We start from the raw sequence: 17,402 nt of genomic DNA on the forward strand, positions 1-17,402 counted from the left end.
CATCAGCCAACAGTTTAATGATTAATATGTCTGTGTGTTCATTTGGGGCTGAGAAGGGCAGTGGGACCTTGCGGGACAAGAGAAGCCCCAGCAACGATTTATTGACAGTTCGATACATAATAAACAGCATATATTGGTCATACCCACCACAGTTCTCCCCTTCCACCCACCCAGGCGCCCCCAACTGTTTCCCTCTGCCTTGCTTCCCATCCCTTCCTTTTTCTGGCAACCCACTGAGTTCAGTTAGTGCTGCTAGAGTGTTGAATCATCTTGTCTTGATCTTGTGCAGGTGACCATAGCTGCAGAGAGTTCCAGAAGAAGATATTCCCAGCATTCCTCCCCACCCTCCAGCTCTACATTCATTCTTTCTTTGCCCTATTCCATGGTGCTCCCTGAGCCTTGGGCAGGAGTGGGGTTTGATATACATGGTCCATTCAGGGCTTCAATTCATCCATTTATCATCTATCAATCATCAACCATGTGGTTGTTTATCAAGAGATCATCTAACTATTATCTCACTATTTATCTATCATTAATCAGTGTAACAACCATGTATCATTTATCTGTTTATCATCTATCTGCTTATCTATCTGCCATCTATTATCTATCTCTCTATCACTATCAATCATGTGTTGGTTTATCTAGATGTCATCTATCATCTATTATTTTTCTATTTGTATAGCTATCATCTATAAATATATCAAACATCTATCACTTATCTGTTTATCATTTATCTAGCTTTCTGCAATCAGTCTATCAATCATCTATCTGCCTGTCTGTTTGTCTGTCTTAGGGTTTCTTTTGATGTGTAGAGACACCAAGACCATGGCAACTCTTATAAAGGAAAACATTTAATTGGGGGTAGCTTACAGTTTCAGAGGTTTAGTCCATTATCCTTATGGTGGGACATGGCAGACATGGTGCTGGAGAAGTAGCTGAGTTCTATATCTTGATCTGTAAGCAGCAAGAACTGTGACACTGGGCCTAGCTTGAGCATAGGAGACCTTAAAGTCTGCCCACACAGTGAGGCACTTCCTCCAACAAGGCCACACCTACTGTAACAAGGCCACACCTCCTAATAGGGCCACTCCCTATAGACCAAGCATTCAAACACATGAGTCCATGCGGGGCATACCCATTCAAACCACTCTACTATAGATCTGTCTGTCTGTCTGTCTATCTGTCCATCTTCTACTGTCTCCCTCCATCTCTCCTTCCTCCCCTACCCTGTCTCCTCTGTACTGAAACACGTAACTTCACACTGATATCTCCAATCCTCAGAAACACCGCATGGACATCTCTTTCTCCCCTTTTTACATTTTCAGCTTCCTTTTCAACAGCAACAGCACTGGCTTCTGTTCTCACAGCGTGTTCCTGTGTTTGTCTGATCTTAGATGCACATAGTAGTTTCAGAATTGCTATCCCTTTCTCTGCAGAAAAGGGAGCCAGCTAGCTAGTGTTTAGTCTTTCTCTAGAGCTTTTGGTCCATTTTCCAGGGTGTGTAACTCAAATGTTGTGCTCAAATGTTACTGGTTTCCCTTTAGCATGTTGTGCTCAAATGTTACTGGGTTTCCCCTTTAGCGTGCTTTGCCATTGGTTTAGGTCCCTCCATGCTTTTTGCTGATTTCCTTTCCCTTTCTAGGCATGTGGAATGGAAACTTTGTCAGGATCACACAACACACAACAAGAAGTATTAATTACACAACATTGCCTCTCTCTCTGCCTCTCACAAATTCTGAGGGACTGTGCTGCAATCTCTTTAAATTCCTGTGCTGAAGTGCAAGACTCAGACAGTGATTGTACTTGGAGACACAGCTTGTGAGAGCACATGTGTGTGCAGGCCAGGGAGCAACCTGTGCTGTTGTTCCCCGATGCTGCACATCTTGTCTGTCTGTCTGTCTGTCTGTCTATGCAGCCTCCAATCCATCTGTCTGTCTGTCCATCTATCTATGTATCTATCTATGTATCTATATATGTATCTATGTATCTATGTATCTATGTATCTATCTATCTATGTATCTATCTATCTATCTATCTATCTATCTATCTATCTATCTATCATTTGCTTATTTTTGAAGTAAAGTCTCTCCTTGGCCTGAACCTCACTAATTAGGCTATGCTGGCTGGCCAACGAAGTCTAGGCATTCACCTGTCTCTACCTCCCCAGTGCTGAGATTATAGATACATATCGCCACCCTTGGCTGGCTTACGTGAAGTCACGTGGGTGAGCCTTCATCCAAATGTTGGGTATCTGGATAAGAGAGGGAGCTGTCTAAGCTGAGGGAAAAAGTTGCAGAGAAACCAGCTCTGCTGACACCTTGACCCTGGACTAAAACTGTGGGAACTACCTGTTCAGGCCACTGCATATGTGGTTCCCTCTCAGGAGGGAACAAACTAGCCCAGAAACAGACTCACTTTCTGTTCCCACTGTACCTTCCTGCTTCTCTTCGTTCAAGCGCACTGATATAAGTAGTGTGTGTGTGTGTGTGTGTGTGTGTGTGCGCATGCACGCATGTGAACAAGCGTTCAAATATGTATACCATAATCAGCGGTGGCAGAGAATGCCCTCAGATGTTGGTTCTTGCCTTCCTTCTTCTTAGAGACATGGTGTCTTTGTTGACTGCTGCTGTATACACAGGATAGCTGAACCACAAGCTTCTAGAGATTCTCTTGTCACCATCCCCTCATCTCAGCCCTGGAGTTACAGATGCTGCTACCCTGACTGGTTTTCTAGGCGTAGGAATTCAAACTCAGGACCTCAAGCTTGCACAGCTCACGTTTTTACTCATCGAGTCATCTCCCTAGCCTAAGTATTTATTTTTCATTCCTATCTTTTCCTGTTACTCTAAATGCAGTATTCTATGGACACTCTTATACTTTTCATTTAATGCTATATTCCAGAAGCTTTTCTACATAAGGGCATCATGTGTTGAGTGATCAATCAATACACCCCACTCACTCATGACCATAGATCACAGAAATTGATTAGGACTCTGTCATCTAGGTGAATGAGGGTTATAGTTCTTCAATCTTCTTTTCTATTAATGTCCTCGTTAGATTTTGATCATAGTTAATTCTCACAAAATGATCATAGTAGTCTTTCCCTTTCCTCCATTTTCTAGAAATGAGTGTAAAATTGGTACTTCCTCCTGAAGTGTTTAAAGGAGTTTGCAGGTTAAGCATTTGAGAATAACTTTTTGGGGTGGGGGCGGGCACGGGCAGGGAGAGACGGAAGGTCATAAACTAAAAGGGAGTCTTGAATAGACATGACTCTAATTTTTTCTGTTTCTTCTTGTGTCAGTTTTGATAAACAACTCTTTTCAAGGAATCTTCCCATTTCACCCAAGTTGCTGGAATTTCAGTGGAAAGTAGTCTGACCCAGAAGGGACTTGCTAGAACTGGCTGTGAGAGAAAGGAGACAAGTGACAGGACAGAGCAGATGAAAAGGCCCCGAGCATGCCTTGAGGAATGGTGATGGAGGAACAGCGAGTAGTGGTGAAGCCAGCAGGGTGTGATGGGGAAAAGATCTCCTGCACAGATTGCTGTCTGGGCTTTGCTTCATACTTGGAGTGATGTAGTTTCCACCAGAATGGTGTCATGATCTGCTTTTTATGCTGGCTGGGTTTTCGTGTCCACTCGACACAAGCTAGAGTCATCAGGGAGGAAGGGGCCTCAGTTGAGAAAATGCCTCCATGAGATCCAGCTGTAAGGCATTTTCTCAATTAGTGATCAATGGGGGAGGGCCTAGCACATGGTGGGTGGTGCGATACCTGGGCTGGTGGTCTTGGGATCTATAAAAAAAAGCAGGCTGAGCAAACCAGGGAAAGCAAGTCACATCCTTCTATGGTCTCTGCATCAGCTCCTGTCTCCAGGATCCTGCCCTGTTTGAGTTCCTGTCCTGACTTCCTTAATTATGAACAGCACTGCTCAAGTGCTGTTCCCCAGCAACTTGCTTTTTGGTCATGGTTTTCATTACAGGAATTGGACCTAAAATAATGCAAATTGTACCAATGTAGTAGGGGTAATACTGTGACAGAACTCACAATGTGGAAGATTGCGGAAGGACTTTGGAACTTTGGACTAGGAGAACCACTTAGTGTTAATAACTCAGTGGGATATTCTTTAGGAGCCTGGAAGGTAGAAATGTTAAGAGCAGTGCAGAAGTTTCAGAGGGAAGTTTAAAGATTCTATCAGGGCCATTTGTTATTTTGAATTAAGGTTCTGTGGTTCTGGCTAGCTGGGGGCTGAAGAACCAACTGTGGTTAGCAAGATACCAGAATTACCAAAGAGGAACTTTGCTTTATTGGGATACTTGATCGTAGTCTGCTGGAGCAAAGAAATTAGTAGTGATTAAGAGGAGACCAGCATCACCGAGGTGAAATCTTCTGGGAAGTGTTTCCTGAGAGCACAGAGAAGCTGTGTTCCAGAGGTAGTCAAGGTTGTACCTCACGTTTTGGCAACTGGACTTGGTTATTGGTAAGCGTCACCCAGGTGGTGCTGGTTTTGAAGGCATGAAGGGGGTCATGGAGAGCAGCTGAGGCTGGGCACCGTGAGAGGCCGTTGGTGAAAGTGCAGCCCGGCTGCAGCAGAGGGCGCAGCCTCCGTGGCAGTTGAAGGCCCAGGACTGAAGGGGTCGTGCAGGGAAGCTGAGCCTGGCATTGTGAGGAGAGCCATTGAGAGGCCGTTGGTGAAAGTGCAGCCCGGCTGCAGCAGAAGACCCCGGCATTTTGGGGACACCAGTACCACAGGATGACCACCAAGAACAGCAGCAGCAGCGGAACCAGCCAGATCCTAGAAGACGCGCTGTCTGTGCTACCCAGGGCAGAGCTGGAGAAGAGGCCAAGCCTTAAGGAGGAGCCCAGACGACTGTGAGTGAATCCCAAGTAATTGGGAATTGAGTTATTTATATTGTCAGGTTTTTATTTTGCTTGGTTCAGGTTTGGACAATGGCCCGATTCTTCCCTCTTGAAGAAATTGTTTAATTTAATTTTGCTTTTTAAAGGGGCCCACAGATGGAGACTTTAACTTTTAAGGACAATGGATTTTTTTGAGACAGGGTTTCTCTGTGTAATAGTCCTGGAAGTCACTTTGTAGACCAGGCTGGCCTTGAACTCACTGAGATCTGCCTGCCTCTGCCTCTCAAATGCTGGGATTAAAGACTGTGCCACCACTGCCTGGCTGAGATTGGATATTTTAAAGACTGCAATTTAAATGTGTTTGAATTTGTAAAGACTGTGGGACTTTTAATATTATGATTTTAGGGTGGAGAGATGGCTCAGAGGTTAAGAGAACTGGCTGTTCTTCCAGAGGTCCTGAGTTCAATTCCCAGCAACCACATGGTGGCTCACAACCATCTGTAATGAGATCTGGTGCCCTCTTCTAGAGTACAGGCATACATGGAGGCAGGATGTTGTATTAATTAATAAATAAATATTATAAAAATTATGATTTTTAATGTGAGATCTTGGGGATGAGTAAGAAAGAAAAGGTTATGGCTTAATATTGATGTGTTTGTGTGTCAAGTTGACACAAGCAAGAACCATCAGAGAGGAGGAAGGAGCCTCAGTCGAGGAAATGACTCCATGAGGACCAGCTGTAAGGCATTTTCTAAATTAATGCTCAATGGGGGGAAGGCCCGGTCCATTGTGCCATCCATGGGCTGGTGGTCCTGGGTTCTATAAGAAAGCAGGCTGAGCCGGGTGTTGGTGGAGCACGCCTTTAATTCCAGCACATGGGAGGCAGAGGCAGGCGGAGCTCTCTGAGTTTGAGACCAAACTGGTCTACAGAGCGAGTTCCAGGACAGGCTCCAAAGCAATACAGAGAAACCCTGTCTCAAAAAACAAACAAACAAACAAACAAACAAAAAACAAAAGAAAAAAGAAAGAGAGCAGACTGAGCAAGCCATGGCCTCTGCATTGGCTACTGTCTTCAGGATCCTGTCCAGTTTGAGTTCCTGTCCTGACTTCCTTCGATGATGGACAGCAATGCTGAAGTGCACGTCAAATAAACCCTTTCCTCCCCGACTTGCTTTTCAGTCATCCTGTTTCATCACAGCAATAGAAACCCTAAGACAGTGTTGCACCTTAAAGGCTTAATGCCTCTTGAGAATAAACACAGGGTCGGAAACAGGAAGACCAGCCGGGAAGTCTCTTGGTCCAGGAGGGTGGTAAGAATTGGTTGTGTTGCAGAAGGGCTGGATCAATGGGATGCAGTGATGGGTTGGATGCTGGGTGAGTGGCAAGAGAAAGTCCAGGATGATGTGCAGGGTTTGCTTTGAACAATGACCACCAGTTAGGGAATGCCAGGTTTGGGGAAATGCCCTAGTTTGCTTTCTGTGGGTTAATTTGACTTAAGGGCACTGGTCACGGTTCATCATGAAAAGAAGTGGGGGGCAGAACTCAGGCGGGAGCTGAAGCAGAGCCGATGGAGGAAGGTTGCTCACTGTCTTGCTCCTCACAGCTTGCTCAGCCTGCTTTCTTATACACCCAAGGCTGAGCTGCCTAGTGGTGGTATTGCCCACAGTGATTGGGCCTTCCCATACCAATCATCATAAAAACGAAACAAAACAGAGCCTGCCTCTACAGCCTTGTCTGCAGTCCAATAGCGTGGAGGCAAATCCTCAATTGAGATTTCCTCTTCCTGGCCGTGTCTAGGTTTGTGCGAAGTTGTCAAAAGCAACTAGTACAACAAGGACTTTTAGAACTCAGCCTCAGGCTCAGAGTGAGGAGAAGCAGGAACCTACTCAGGTAGTGGGGTGTGCGGGGCTCAGTCTGGGGGTGGGGCATTGGGTACAAGTGGAGATGGCCAGTGAGGCCGTGTGTAGTGCTGCTATGCGCAGAGGGAGTGTGAATTGAGGGGTCCAACCAGTCCTCACTTGTGTTCAGAACTACATAAGATCTCTCCAAGACTACCAGGGACCTCCTCATGGCTGCAGTCAATGTATAGAGCCCAATACTCTAGTTACCAGCTCCTCACAGCTTGTAGCCTGGATGATCATCCTTCCCTGGTAACTGAACTTCAAAGATGGCCCCACATACTCTTCACCAGACGGGATGTACAGAGAGTTCCAGTTGCTCCCCTCTCCCCATCGGTGGCTGCACCCCTAGTCCTGTCCCACATCTTCACGTTTCTCTCTGCAGAAGCTGTGTCAAGACCTGCTCCTGGTGGCCTTTATTTCCCACCTGTGACAGATGGAAATGTGGGCTCTCAGGGTTCCTGTGCACAGTGGCATCCTGTCCATCCTGCCAGTGACAGCGCACTTCCTTAGAGACAGTTCCTGCCTTCTGGCAGGGGCCCTACAACCTTGGAGTTGTTTTCATTTTCTCCTATGCTTGACATCAAGAGAAACTCAGCAGGCACAAGAGCGTGGTAGAGTAGCTGAGACAAGCTCTTATGACGTCACGTTTGACACGGAAGGGCTGTCGGACGGATCTTTCCTCACACTGAGGTCCCACTGAGCATCAGTGACACTCATGTCCTCTGCCTTCTGGATGCCTACTTCTCTTACGAGTAAGTCCTTGGATTCCTTGAGAATGCTGTGGCCTCCCAGCAGGAAGATTCTTTGTCTGGGGCAAGGGTGGCTCCTCAGACCTTGAACAGGAACCACAAGGCTATGATGAGGGTGGGCAGAGGCAGGGAACTTGGAAGTTGTTATGGAATAATGTGACCTTTCCAATCTGAACATCGGAAGCCTCGTGTGAAGCAAGAGCTGGGATCTTGGGAGGGGGTGCCTGGCTCATGGTGGTCTTTGAGGGCTAATAAATATTTCAACTTGACAGAATCTAGAGTCACCTAGGAGACAAGACTATGGCATGCCTATATAAGCGATTATGTAGATTAGGTTAGCCTCTGGGCATCTCTGTGAGGAATTATCTAGATTGGGTTCACTGAATGGAGGGGGGCAGCGCCACTCCTTGGGATGAGACCCTGGACTGAATAGAAGCTCGAGATAACCATTCATCTCTCTCTGCTCCCTGAGAGTGGGCACATGTGATGAGCTGTCTCAAAGTCCAGCTGCCATGCCGTCACCACTACGAGTGGTCACACCCTTACACTGTGACACAAAATAAAGCCTGCCTGCCCTAAGTGGATTTTGTAAGTATTTTGTCCCAGCAGTGAACATAGTGGTTAGTAAAGGATGGAGCCCCACCCATAGACTTGTGGTCTTATCAGAGGAGACACCCCTGTCATGCTGTCTCTCCGCTGCTGAGGACTTACCAGGAAGATAGTCGGCCAGCCGGACAGCGGGTACTCGCTCCAACCTGGACATGCTAGAGCAGTGCTTCTCACCCTTCCTAAGGCTGCAACCCCTTGATATAGTCCTCATGGTGTGGTGACCCCCAAACATAGCATTATTTCATAGCTACATCATAACTGTAATTTTGCTACTGTTACGACTTGTGAAGTAAATATCTGATCTGTTGGATATCTGATATGCGATCCCTGTGAAAGGGTCATTTGACCCCCAATGGGGTCACGACCCACAGGTTCAGAACCACTGCACTAGCGTCTTCATTGCCTTGCCTCAGAACTGTGAAAAATAAACGACTCCACTTCCCCTCTTTAATGACTCAAGTCTCTACACGACCCCAATCATTTTGTCACCCAGTGTGGTCCTGGGCACCTGGACCCACCATCTCCAAGTCTCCTTTGTCAGACTGACTGGAAACTGACTTTTTTTTTTTCGAGACAGGGTTTCTCTGTGGCTTTGGAGGCTGTCCTGGAACTAGCTCTTATAGACCAGGCTGGTCTTGAACTCAGAGATCCGCCTGCCTCTGCCTCCCGAGTGCTGGGATTAAAGGCGTGCGCCACCACCGCCCGGCTGGAAACTGATTTCTATGTTCCCTTTGGTTGCTTGACAAATTGAGACAGGATAAGGGAAAGTTGGTGTGTGTGTGTGTGTGTGTGTGTGTGTGTATGGCAGGGGACGTTGCAGGGTAGAGATATTGACACAGGCCTGGAAATCAGGGCATGAAGCCTGCTCACACCACTTGGCCTCCAACTCCCCCTTAAGGTAGGTGGACTGCATTATCTCCTGGCTCTTTCCAGCTTAGAATTTCTGTTCCAAATCTATCCATCAAACATGGTTTTGAGGGCTTTGAAGGGAAACATTATCTTCCACACCCACCTCACAGAGCTTTCAAGACTCCTGATTGACTTGCCTAATGGACAAGTTTTAGGATTAGAGGGCCGGGTCTGTGAACCACTATTCATAAGGAGCTAACAGGTCACCTTTAAATCTCTCAGGTGTGTTTGCTCCTGGTGGCAGATTGCACCAGCAGGGAAACAGCTTCTAGACCAAGACGTCTCTGCAGCCAGGAAGTCCTCAGCCTTCTTCTGTGGGGCGGGGCCAGTCCAGTGAGTGTGTGGTAAGGAAACCAGTCACACTCGGTAAATAGCAGAGGGTGGGAAGAGAAAACCCAACGGCTCAGAAGGCAAAAAGCCTAAACATAGTGATGAAGCCTGTTCCTTCCCTCTTTCCTTCACCCCGGCCTTGTCCCTAGTAGAATTGTGAAGGCTCATTTACCCTTTCAGTTCACCCCAAGCACACTCCTAGGGCAATAATACACAGGCACAGCTCTCTGACAGGAACCTGCTTTGCATACATTTCCCAGCTTCCTTTGCAGTTACTTGGTCATGTGACTAGCTCTGGCCAATAGGCCGTGAGCAGAAGAGCAAGCTTTCCAGCCCCTCCCCCCCTCTTTTGGGCTTAAGAGTTACTGTGACTTCCCCGACTCCTTCCTGTGTGTAGAGGTCCTGGAGCCCATCAGATGTGGCTAGCAGAGCCAAGAGGGTTATAGAAAGCCTAAGGTGTAAGCAAAGATGTGACTTTTCCCAGTGTAAGCCCATTGGATACAAGGCTTCATTGTTCCAGCAGCACAGCCTGGCTGATCCTGACCAACCATGCTAATCGGGGTGAGGACCAGTGTCTGCCTCTGCTGGCTGGGCTTCCTTGACAAGCTGTCCCGCTTGGTTCCCAAACTGTATCGGGGGACTCTGGTGAACTGACAGTGTGGGGTGTTGGGGAAGCAGACGTCACATGTGCAGCTGTACCCTGTAGAGGCACAGTCCCTGCCCTGCACTCCACTCCTTGTGAAGGTCACGGTCTGACCCCTAAACTTCATCAGCCCGCTGCATTTGACCAAAGTTGCAGCAGGTGGTGACTGACCCAGTGTGAACCAGCGCTTGTCAGAAGTGTGAATTCTCTATTTGCCTGCTAGGGAGGCAGAGCCAACCAGCAATGGCCCTTGCCTGGGTGGGCACTGAGATAAGGCTGCCCAGCATCACAAGGACCAAGGGGTGGCCTTCAGCCCTCCCCCCCCCCCCCCGCAGGAGCCAGGTGGGAGGGCTCTGTGCAGGAATATTAAATCGAAACAGTTCTAAGTCAAAAGCAGGTCAGGTCTTAACCAAAGCCAGTGTGTGGGACTCAGTGGCACGATCAAGAAGTCCTTCCAGCCCGAGACCCTTGCCTTTTCCGTCTCTACACCAGTGGTTCTCCGGACCCCTCTGAGTTCACATATCAGATATTTACATTACGACTCATAACAGTAGCAAAATTATAGTTACAAAGTAGCAACAAAAGTAATTTTCTGGTTGTGGTGTGGGGAGGTCACCACGACACCAGGAACTGTATTAAAGGGTCCCAGCATCAGGAAGGTTGAGAAGCACTGTTCTGTACGATGAAAATGAAACCTGACCACACTCACCAAGCTGACACCTCAGGGGCTGCAAAGGTTCAGGGCTGAGTGTCTTGCTTTACGATCGGTTCATGTCGATGCTGGTTATGTGGTTACAGGGAAGGTGTGATTTGAGGACCACAGTGAATATCCTTCAGCCCCAGTGTTTCCTGTACTGAAGTCTTATTTAAACCAAACCCTGTGGTAGCAACTGAAGCCTGAACTAGGTGCAGGGGCTGTGTGGGGACCAGAGGCTGTTGTGGGGTTCCGGATGGTGCGACAGGATAAGGCTGAACGGCTGGGGCCAGGATGCCTTCTGTCCAGCTGTTACTGCTCTTGGGCGTCTGTCAGGGTTCCCTTTGCAGCTGCACCACGCGGGGTAAGCTTCCTTCATGTCAGCAGGCTTTCCATGCCCTCTGGCTTCAGGCTGCATCCCGTGCAGCCGGGATGACAGTGTGGGGTGGTGAGCATGTGGATGTCAAATGCCCTTGTAGGTATTCCAGAGAGGATTATCAGATAGGGAGCCCCGAGACTGGGGGCCCTGGTGGAGTTGGGGAGGAGGAAGAGGAAGCCAGGCATCCTTTTTCTCTGCTTCCAGGCTGCTGTGATGTGGGTGTCTGGCTCACTGCGTGTTCCATTCTCCTTCACGATGGACTGGACAAAGCTCCTGAAACTACCAACCACAGAGAGCCCTTTAACTCTAAGGCCAGGTGTCTTGTGACAGCGTCAAGAGCGACAAACCTAAGGACCCTAGGACTCGAACATACTTGGGGGAAGGCGCGGTCTACTCTGTGATAAAATGCCATGCGCAGTGAGCGACACGAGGCCTGGAAGCAGAGATGTAGTGGGAAATGAATGGGGGGGCGAATAGAAAGAGGACTTTATGTTCAAAATAGGTGTATTCCTTCAGCAGCTGGTGAGCACTGTGCCATGTGGGAAGGGCGTGGCTTCCCTGCAGCCAATCGGCAGCTTTGCTGAGGCCGGCTTGTTTGTCCTTCAGCGAGGGTCATAGGGTACCTTTACTGGCCCCTCTTGCTTTCACACCCCTCCCTCCCTCCCTCCCTCCCTGTCTGTCTGTCTGTCTGCTTGTTCATTGACTGTGCTGAGGCCAAGTCAAGTTCTGGTGAGATGGAGGAGACCACAGCATACATCCTGTCTCTGTAGTGCTCTGGGTCCTGGAGACATGTTGGTGAACAGGATACATTGATCCCAGAAGCTGGCAGATTTGGGTCTAGAACTCCTGGACGGACCTTGGGAAGATGGGACAGAGGAAGATCTCAAGTTTCCTGCCTGCTATTGTGCCTTTTGTTTTATTCAAGTCGAGACCCAATGTCTGAGGGCTCTCTGGGCTCCTGGCTCTTGGTGGACACTCGTGGGGGGTGGGTGTCTGGGTCCTCTGAAGAGGGTGAGGATTTGCTCCAGTCTCATGGACGTTGAGGGCATGAGGGCCTCCAGAGAAGACTCAGAGATGGAAGCAAAAGCTTCTGAAAGGTTTGGTGCAAAGCTTCCAGGAGGCTCAGGGGATTGTCCTCTGTGAGGAGAACAGGGACCATCCTGTAGCCTTCCCCATCCCAGAAGGCTCTGTCGTGAATGCATAATTAGGCCCTCTGTAATTACCAGTTTGAATCTGCCTAGGACACTCAGGCTCCCACCCCCTAATTTACCTTATAAATTTATTCTGCTAAAAAAGTTGAAAATGTCAGTCTTCTGTGAACGCTGCATAAATGAATTATCTCCCCGGATGACAGAAGGTGGGGAGGAGGAGGAGGCCCGGGAGGACATTCCTGACTTTGAGTGTCTGCATGTCTCTACCCTGAACTCAGCCCGGCAGTGAGCCCAGTGAGACTGCTTTCTGTGCAGGAAGAGAGCAAGGCCACCAGGCTCTGCCACTGTCGCCAGGAGGGCATTCAAACCAGCCAGCTTGGACTCTCTGAGGACAGCTTTGGGGACATTTCCTCCTGAGTGTTAGTAAACACTAATCAGGTGAAGGCCCCTGTGTAGAAGGCAAGAACAGGAAGGGTGCTGCTTCTTAGGACAGGTCCAGTCCAAGCAGTCCCCTCTGTGCCAGGATGGTCTCACTTGGGGACAGCAGCCTTACTGGACCTCAAGGTCACAGTCCCTTGCTTCATAGAACAGTCGCTGGTGTCTGATTCTTGGATAAAGAACTACTGCATAATACTATAGATATGTATGTGGAAGCCTGGACACAGTGCCTATGATCCCAGCACTACAGGGGTTGAAACAGGAGCCCAGGCTATATAGAAAGATATTTGTCTTAAAAACGAAAGAAGAAAACATGACTTAAGACTCCAGTACCAGGGCAGGTGGCTTGGATGATAAAGTTCTTTCAAAAGCCCCTTTAATCTCATAATCCTAACAAAATGGTGGTTGTCATTTCCAAATCTTCATCTAGTCTTCCCACTTCCAATAATAGTCTAAAATAATAGTCTGCATCCTCTCTCTCTCTCTCTCTCTCTCTCTCTCTCTCTCTCTCTCTCTGAACCAAATGGTTCAGACGCTGTAGATTTAAATTTTTAATTTTGACTGTTGGATTATAAAAACCACAAACGCAGCCCATTGCAACTTGGTGACCAAGAGAAAACGAAGAACGGGGATCCGCCCACCTCGTGTCTGAGAGGACAACCTAGCCATAGAGGCGTTCTTTCCTGCCACTGTCCACGGGTATGGTTTTCCCGGCTTGTGAATGTATTTGGTCTTTTACCTAGATGGCTCCGACTTGGTTACACCAGAATGTATCAGTCACAGACAGAGGCGAGTAGGCGGAGCCCGAGCAGTCTGCTTTAAGACAGATGAGGCAGTTGGAGGCACAGATTTAGACGTTTTTTCCCTCTGCATATTCTTAAACTTCAGCCTGGTATATAGCTCTGAGCAGATGTGGACAGCTTGTGCATGCGTCCTTCAGAATTCCTATTGATTCAACTTCCTTATCCGTGACGTTAAGGGGTAGGAGGGGAATGAATCAAGGGGACTCCATCATCACAAACGGTTAGTGCCTTATAAAGGGACAGGCAGTGGTGGTGCGGGGAGTCTTCTCTTTGTCTTCTACTGCAGGAGACGCAGTAGTGGTCCTTTTTTTTTTCTTTCTTTTTTTCTTTTTTTTTTTTTTTTTTTTTTTTTTTTTTTGAGACAGGGTTTCTTTGTGGCTTTGGAGGCTGTCCTGGAACTCGCTTGATAGTCCAGGCTGGTCTCGAACTCACAGAGATCCGCCTGCCTCTGCCTCCCCAGTGCTGGGATTAAAGGCGTGTGCCACCAACTCCTGGCAGTACTGGTCCTTTCTGGCAGACACAGTACCACCCTGGAAATCCTCACTGGTCTTTGACCTTCTTCTTTACCCTACAGAGCTGTGAGAAATGTATTTCCATTCTGTATAAATTGGCAGCTCCAGGTGTTTTGCTATAGCAACACAAATGAACCATGGCAAGCTGCTTTATCAATACTAGCTGTGAAGTCACAGGACCAGGAAAAAGTTTCTCCTTTTGGATGAAAATGTTGAGGTGTGTGCCGTGGATTGAACTGGACGTGAACTCCTGTAAAACTGGACACTGACCTCCATAGTATTATCTATAATCTGTTAATGCCTACAGTGTGCTGCGTCCTGTGACTTTCTGCGTGGTTCCCTGAGGAACTCCTGACCGAGGCTGTGGCCTGACACAGGAGGGCCTGGGATGCTTAGTAGGGCAGCAGTTTGCCTAGCTTATGGCAGATGGAGCATGGACTTGAACCCAGGTCTGTGAGGATGTTGGCACCATGTTGGTGCCCACCCTGAGCGTCTTACAGAGCTTCAGGAAGGACAAACTCAGCCTCAGAGGCAAAAGGACTCTTTGCATGCTTTCGAACTCTATTCCGGCAGCAGGCGATGGGCTGCCTGGCAGTTCACCCTCAGAACCTTCTGCCGGGCCCCATTTGTTCTGTCTGAGAAGATGCTCCAGACACTTTCCTCTTTCATTCCTCACCACTTTCTCTCTGTTGTTTGTTTTCCTGACCATGGTCATGCCTTTACTTCCCGTAAGCCCTGCCCAGTCTCTTCTGTTGAGCGGGTGTCCTTGCTCAGTTCCGAATTCGTACTTCTCCTTTCCTTCCTTCATGTCCCGATCTACCTTGAGCTTTTTGGCACCCCCTATTCTAGTCCTAGGTCTAGTGATGACTCTGGTACCCTCTTCTTGGTTGGAGGATGGTTGGAATGCGCTGGGTGGATGGCAGAGTCGTGCTTTTGTGGGGACAGGCCTGGGGGATGGACTTTAGCATCCCCAGTCTAATGGTGATGGTCTCTCTTGATGGTCTCTCTCTTCCTAGAATGAGCTAATACAAACCCCTGACAAACATATTTAGGCAGAGTATCTCTGTGACTCAGGAGGCCTGGAGAGGATTGCAATGTTGAACTCAGTAAGAGGGACAGACAGCCACAAGTACATGTAGGGGGCTGCGATGTCCCCAGTCCAGACAGCTGTCATTGCCTTTTGTTTGATGTCATTGGAATGATATATTGTGTTTAGGTTTGTTTGAACTAGAAACCTGGGTATTAGCCCTTACGTAGAATTGCTGTCTCAGTCACAGAGTGCTTGTTAAGGTGTGTCCAAGGAGAAGTACCAGGGTATCTGTAACGGTACTGCTGTGTGGCAGAAGCCGGGACTGTCAGCTCACAGGTGTGCTGAGGCTGTATGTCAAAGACACCCTAAATCAGAGACAGTCATGACTTTCCATACATTGCTCAGCAACTGGGCACCCTTTCTAGCCCATGCCTGCCCATATGCATCCTGGGAGTAGCAAGGGAGGGCGGGGTTTACAGGCTAGGAAGTATCTCTCATCCCAGGCCACAGGCAGCCCTTAGGGCTAGTAGGAGGAGTGTGTCTACAGGTCTACTCGTCACTTCTGAAGTCCAGCTTTAGACCTGGCCTCCATTTTTCACTTAGTAGAAGTTCTTGATGGACGCCATGGTGGTGGCGGAGGCTAATTGCATGGAACCCAGAGCTAATGCAGACGCTGTAATTCCTGTCCCCTTTCTCACAGATCACTAGGAGCTTCTGATGAATAACGTGTGGCGTTCAGAGACTGTGTACATCAGTCGCATGTGTCACTGGCAGGGGTCTGGCAGGGCACCAGAGCAGTGGGGGAGCACAGTGCCACCTTGCCAAGTCTTTAATTAAAAGAGGAAATATGTCAGAACCTACTCGGCCACTGTCCAACCTGAAAGCTCCTTCCTCGTGTCAGTGAACGTTGCTGGTGAAGTCTTGCTGTAGTGCTGGAGAGGTGGTTCGGGGGCTAAGAGTATTTGCTCCTCTTGAAGAGGACTCAGATTCAGTTCCCAGCACCCAAGTGGGGCTCACAGTCATCCAGGACGGCAGTTCTAGGGGATCTGATGCCCTTTCCTGACCTTGGCGAGTACCAGCTACGTGCCCCGTGTACATACAAGCAAGCAGGTAAAACACCCACATGCACAAAATAATGAATAAGTAAATCTCATTTCTTCTGAAACAGGACCTTGATGGGAGCCAGCCATTCATTCCGCTGAGCCTGAGCGAGGACAGATACTATTGGAACAGGCCAGGGCTGAGAAATGGCCACCTGGGAGAGGGCTTCCAAGTTTTGGGGGATCTCCGTGCAGGTCCCCTATGGAAGCCTGGGGATCTTACCTCTCTGCATCTCTTGCTTTGGAACGGTAACCTTCAGAGATCAGGAAGAGCCTGAGATTCAGACAACTCAATAAAGTCACAATAAAACATCCAAAGCCTTCCACTCTCTCTCATTCCTCTAACTCAATTTATTTTTCATTTTGTGGACAGAGATTTAGTCTGGGTATTAGTTTATGATTTTTACTGAAGGAATTACTCAACACACACACATATAAAAAGGAAATATTATTTTTATCATTTATTTTGTGCCATGTATACCATAGGAGGAGAAAACAGAGTGAAATCACTTCAGTACTGCTGTTTTTCATTACAAAGTTATTACATATAGAAATTACTCCAAATTATCTGAAATGAATGGAAATTATGAGGTTTAAATTCCCCAGGTTACTGCAGGCACAGCTCTGGAAATTTATTTTGTCATCTTGCTGAACATAATTGCTACAACAAAATTTCTTCCATTTTACAACTGCGGTATAACTTATTTATACCGCTGTAGCAGTAATTTTACATCAATAAGTTGCATGGGAAGGAATACACAGGTGGTAATTGAAAACAATAATTTGTGCTGAGGTCCAGGTGGGATGGTTGGCTCAGGAAAAAAAAAAAGGCTCCGGTTACTGTCGGCAACAGCTTTGTGTCACCATGGCCTCGTCTCATCCCCCTTAGTCAATGTGGGTCAGGCCATCCAAACGCCTTCCATCAATGTTCTCTGGGGCCGAGGTGGTGAGTCACATTTGTCCTCAGCCTCGTGGCTGATACACTCCATTCTGAAAACGGGGCGGGGCGGGGCGGGGCAGCGCAGGGCACCCCTGGGAGCAGGTCCCGCATCGCCTCTTTTCCAGCTCCTGTCCTCTCCCTCTGCTTTCCAACTTGCCTCTGGGTTGGGTGCATTAGGTACTCGGAGCTAATTAAGGTGTGTGATAGATTTCAATTGGAGTGCGAGTTCTTGCCAGAAACATTGACAATTCGATCCCCCAAGCACGGCGCACAGTGTTAAATCCACTAATGCTTTATACATTACTGTCTTCCTTCCCAGCCCGAATGTGTGGTCTGGGTACAATACCGAACCAGTCCC

The 17,402-nt window shown here is 48.1% G+C and overlaps 1 long non-coding RNA gene across 1 annotated transcript; it reads left to right on the forward strand.

The window, feature by feature from the left end:
- Positions 1-4,142: 4,142 nt before the first annotated feature.
- Positions 4,143-16,416, forward strand: LOC110340566. Its single transcript, XR_005876144.1, has 3 exons — positions 4,143-4,868; positions 7,140-7,509; positions 16,173-16,416. It is a non-coding gene; the product is annotated as an uncharacterized LOC110340566 (long non-coding RNA).
- Positions 16,417-17,402: the final 986 nt, after the last annotated feature.

The sequence above is a fragment of the Mesocricetus auratus genome, unplaced genomic scaffold (assembly GCF_017639785.1).
Source record: "Mesocricetus auratus isolate SY011 unplaced genomic scaffold, BCM_Maur_2.0 Super-Scaffold_15014, whole genome shotgun sequence".
NCBI lineage: Eukaryota > Metazoa > Chordata > Mammalia > Rodentia > Cricetidae > Mesocricetus > Mesocricetus auratus.